Source organism: Python bivittatus, unplaced genomic scaffold (assembly GCF_059951505.1).
Source record: "Python bivittatus isolate LINGU-HERP-01145 unplaced genomic scaffold, Pbiv_v1 ctg000700_np1212, whole genome shotgun sequence".
Lineage (NCBI taxonomy): Eukaryota > Metazoa > Chordata > Lepidosauria > Squamata > Pythonidae > Python > Python bivittatus.
In genome coordinates this window covers 6,665,382-6,671,082 of record NW_028277098.1, presented here as the reverse complement: position 1 = coordinate 6,671,082, position 5,701 = coordinate 6,665,382, and positions in this window count along the sequence as shown.

The following is a 5,701-nucleotide window of genomic DNA, read 5'->3' as shown; positions in this document are numbered from 1 at the left end:
TTTAAAAGGAAAATCTAGTCAAGTAGAAAACTGAAAAAAGAAGTAAAAACTTTCTAGTACTGTTTTTAGAAACTGGCTTGGATCCTTTCACCTCTTCTGTCATGCACGTTAAAATCGCTTAGAATGTACATGACTGAAGAGGTAAAAAGATTCAGACTTCTATGTGTCAAAAAGGACAGAAAAAGAAAGGAGAGAAAGCTTAATTTTTTTCCCCTTGCATATCTGATTGCATATCATTTATGTGCAGTGGCCACATTCACCCTAAGGAAGGATGCCTTACAGGCCCATGGCAGAAATGGATAGAGTGACAAAAAAATGGGCAGGATCATCCCAATTTTCTCTTCCCCATCCCACAAAACACATTCTCACACATCCACGTTGCTCCTACATTTATTGATGGCGTGATGAAGGATATTATGATTTCCCCCACTGAACCTCCCAGCTCAGACCAGCAGAAAAAGATGCTGTTCATGGTGGGTTCCAACTTAAGACAGCTTTACTTGGCCCTTGTCTGTTGCAGTGAAAAAGGTGGGGGACAGCAGCATACTTAGCATATTTGACACCCAGAGTGGATAATTTTTTTTAACACCTCCCACTCTTTCATTGCTGCAAGCCAGTTTGGTGTAGCAGTTAAGGCTAGAAATCGGGAGACTGTGAGTTCTAGTTCTGCCTTAGTCACTTCTCTCAGTCCTAGGAAGAAGGCACTGGCAAGCCATTTCTGAAAAAGGCTGCCAAGAAAACTGCAGGGGGCAGTTGCCAGGAGTCAAAACTGGATTGAAGGCACACATTTTTTTTCTGCTGCCACTGTCCATCAAACAGTTGATTGCATGCAGACAACAGCAATCCAAATGCCTCCTGCTAGCCTCCCCATGTCCTTGGCAGCCTGCACCCAGATTGACTGCCCTCCTGCCTCCTCCCCTTGGTATGCCACTGGCAGGAAACAAGTAAGGTCTGGACAAGATCTGCCCAGATTCCATTGTTTCAGAAGAAGACAGAAGAGGCCTAGGATTTAAACACTGGGGCTGACATACATAGGCCTTGTTTCCTGGAAGCACTATGCAGATCTGTTCTGTCTGCAAAAGCAGCTTCTCTAGCTGCTCCGAATCTGTGAAGCTTCTCTCGCTCCTGAATGTGGGGCTGGCTTTCTCTTGAATTAATATTTATTGCCATGCCTGGTGTGAAGGCTAACAGGTAATTTGCTACCAAATCAGAACAACCTCCTTAGTAATTTCCCACTATTTACTAAGAATTTTATTCAATCATTAGTTAAATCAAACTGATGTGACAAAACTTTGACCAATTCGTACTTTGAATGGGGAATATGAGAAAAAGAGAAACCTGACTAAATCCACAGCAAGTGGTAGCACCTAGCCAACCTTGGCAAACTAATCTCCAAAGAGCTAAGTAAATGGATTAGATATACCTTGGATAGGAGATTAACAGGAAATCCTAGTGGCGTAGGGAAGACTGAAGATTAAAAAAAAAAAAATCCCAGAAGAAGGTAAACATGAACATATCCATGTCATCACCAAGTTGGATTCAGTTTGACAGAACCTTCACTGTTACCTTAAAATATACTTTTAAATGGACACCAATGCTAATTTTGCTAGCATGCACACTAACATATCAAGCAAATCTTTTGAAAAGTTTACTAATGAACAAACAGCATATCTGCTGATGAGCATCCTGAATATTTGATGTCAGGTTTCATCATCAAGATTCTATCTAATATGGGTTCTAAGAGAAAGGGTTTTTCAAATCATCACGCTTTTCATCTCATAACCTTTCATAACCCAGTATCAAATGCCCTGCACTTGATCCGGGCTGTTTGACTATTTACAAATCTATTTAAATATTAAGATGCAATGAGCATATTTGCTTATTTAAAACATTTATATGGCCAACCAACTCAACCAAGATGACTCTGGGAGGCTTACAAAAAAAAAAATTCGACAAAACTTAATGAAAAGAATATAAAATCACATTACATAAACTGTCAAACAACCATGAAACAATACAACAATAAAATGGCAATCCAAACAGCAATAACACCATCATCCAATTAGGAAAGTTATCCTGTAAAATAGGCGCTGCCACTGAGAAGGCACACCTCCTGGGTCCTACAAGATGGCATTGTTTCAGTGAAGGGATCAGGAGTGCACTTTCTCTGTCAGAGTGTGGGGTGGGCAGTTACCCTGGAGAGAATTATGTTTCTGTTTGCAAATCTACAACTCACAGAAAACTGTTATCCAGTCAATGGTTGCTGTTTCTGACCAACAGGTGAACAAAAAGAAGTGCCTACCAATTAAAACTAAACTAAACTAAACTAAACTAAACTAAACTAAACTAAACTAAACTAAACTAAACTAAACTAAACTAAACTAAACTAAACTAAACTAAACTAAACTAAACTCTTCTTACACTTTACATGGCAAAGAGCCTGCTTATCTGAGAGACTGTCTCCTACAGTTTCTACCCATCTCAGATGATTGGGGACAGCTGGCATATTCTGGGTCAATAAACATTGATTAAATAGTTTCATCTGATGGGATTATAAAGCGGTTGCAGTGCCTGCCCTCTGGAACAATATTCCCCCAGGGATTCATATGTCCCCCACCTGACCGTATTTAAGCAAGACTTTAAAACCTGGTTCTTCCCCCAGGTCTTGGTCTGTTAGAGTTTGTGTCATTTATTCCAGATATATGTTTTTAGTATTGTTGGACACTAAACAAAGCTGTTGGAAGAAGAATAGATCAAAATTGCCCATAACTGCAAGCCCAAAGTGAAGATGACTAATGGGGGCTCATTTTACTCTACTAACAGGATGTACCTTCTGCTAGGGGACCTCAAAATAATAGCCAAATACAATAAGCAAAAGTGAGTCCTGCCCCCTTTGCATGAATTGATATAAAAGAAAAAGAGCAGAGAAATGGCCAACACCTAGGAAAGTCTGGGTTGTATTTAGCTTTGCATCAAATATGTGCCTTTGTGTTTACAATATAAAGAACAGCAGGGTAGGAGAGATGCCCATTAGCTTAGCAGCCTTAAATGGCTTTGGTAATAAGGAAGGGTAATTGCAAGCTGTTGGGAGGAGGCCGGGCAGAGAGACCTTTGGTGACTTCCCTCGAGTGAACAATGTCCAAGAACAGGCCATGATTTATGAAGCCAAGAGCTCTTTGCATCCAGAAAACTTCATTTTACAGTGGCCGTGATTTGATTTAGAGTTCTGAGAACAGTGTGCAATTATCCCAATGTTCAGAGCAAGCCAGCAGCCAGGCAGTAGAGAAATTACACAGAGTGGGAGAGAAGGAGGAGCAGATTGTGAGATCACATTAAACATCCTGGGCAGAAAAGCAACAAAACTCACGGGCATTTATTAGTTGGCCCAGTTTTTGAGGGAACTCTTTCTGCTGGTTGATCTGCTGAAATAGCATGTTTTGAAAACTGCAGGGAGACTGCCAAACATAGCATCCCTGTGTTTAGTTTCCATAATTTCTCCTATAGAGGAGTGGGGGGTGTGTGATGTCAGCACATAGTTAGTTTACTCCCTCCCACACCATCTCATTGCATATAGCTGATTCATAATAGTGTGGAAACTCAGAATTTGACGATGTCACAGGTGCACCATTACTCTACCACAGTATGTAGAAACAGATAGACAACCAATAACATGGGACAGGAACTGGAAAATACTCCATGATTTGGAATGTGAGAGTTCTTATGTATGGAAAACAGAAAACTGAATATCAGGACACGATTTCTATGGCATCTCCATGACATTAAATACATTAGTAGTCTTGGCTTCTAATATTAAAAAACAAACAAAGGACTTTGATTCACTCCAGGCATATTGAGCTAAAATTTCCAAAAATTCATAAAATCAGAAAGTTGGAAGGCATCCAATATCCTATTTTTGCAGGAATCTAAATTAAAGCACCCCTTCATGGATCACTGCCTTGTCGTGGCGAAGGGGCTTGCGTAACTCAGTGAAGCCATGAGCTATACCGTGCAGGGCCACCCAAGACGGACAGGTCATGACAGAGAGTTCTGACAAAATGTGGTCCACTGGAGAAGGAAATGGCAACCCACTCCAGTATCCTTGCCAAGAAAACCCCATGGACAATGTTAAAAGGCTAAAAGATATGACGCCGGAAGATGAGCCCCTCAGGTCGGAAGGTGTCCAATATGCTACTGGGGAAGAGCGCAGGGCAATTCCAAGTAGCTCCAGAAAGAGTGAAGCGGCTGGGCCAAAGCCGAAAGGACGTTCAGCTGTGGATGTATCTGGAAGCGAAAAGAAGGTCCGATGCTGTAAAGAACAATATTGTATAGGTACCTGGAATGTAAGATCTATGAACCAAGGCAAGCTGGATGTGGTCAAACATGAGATGACAAGATTGAATGTCGACATCTTGGGAATCAGCGAATTGAAATGGACGGGAATGGGTGAATTTAATTCAAGTGACCATTGTATCTACTACTGTGGGCAAGAAACCCTTAGAAGAAATGGAGGTGCACTCATAGTCAATAAGAGAGTGGGAAAGGTAGTAATGGGGTACAACCTCAAAAACGACAGAATGATCTCAGTGCGTATTCAAGGCAAACCATTCAATATCACAGTCATCCAAGTCTATGCCCCAACCACTGATGCTGAAGAAGCTGAGGTTGACTGCTTCTATGAAGACCTACAACATCTTCTAGAACTAGCACCAAAAAAAGATGTCCTTTTCATCATAGGGGATTGGAATGCTAAAGTAGGAAGTCAAGGAGTAATCGGAATAACAGGCAAGTTTGGCCTTGGTGTACGAAATGAAGCAGGGCAAAGGCTAATAGAGTTCTGTCAAGAGAACAAGCTAGTCATAGCAAACACTCTTTTCCAACAACACAAGAGACGACTCTACACATGGACATCACCAGATGGTCAATACCGAAACCAGATTGATTATATACTTTGCAGCCAAAGATGGAGAAGCTCTATACAGACAGCAAAAACAAGACCAGGAGCTGACTGTGGCTCAGATCATGAGCTTCTTACTGCAAAATTTAGGCTTAAATTGAAGAATGTAGGGAAAACCACTAGACCACTCAGGTATGACTTAGATCATATTCCTTGTGAGTACACAGTGAAGGTGATGAATAGATTTAGAGGATTAGATTTGGTAGACAGAGTGTCTGAAGAACTATGGACGGAGGTCCGTAACATTGTACAGGAGGCAGCAACTAAAACCATCCCAAAGAAAAAGAAATGCAAGAAAGCAAAATGGCTGTCTGATGAGGCTTTACAAATAGCTGTGGAAAGAAGGAATGCGAAAAGCAAGGGTGAAAGGGAAAGATATAAGCAACTGAATGCAGATTTCCAGAGAATAGCAAGGAGAGATAAGAAGGCCTTCTTAAATGAACAATGCAAAGAAATCGAGGAAAACAATAGAATGGGGAAGACTAGAGATCTCTACAAGAAAATTGGAGATATCAAAGGAACGTTTCGTGCAAAGATGGGCATGATAAAGGACAAAAAAGGCAGGGACCTAACAGAAGCAGAAGAGATTAAGAAGAGGTGGCAAGAATACACAGAAGAACTATACAAGAAAGATCTTAATGTCCCTGATGTCCACGCTGGTGTGATCACTGACCTTGAGCCAGACATCCTAGAGAGTGAAGTCAAGTGGGCCTTAGGAAGCATTGCTAACAACAAAGCTAGTGGAGA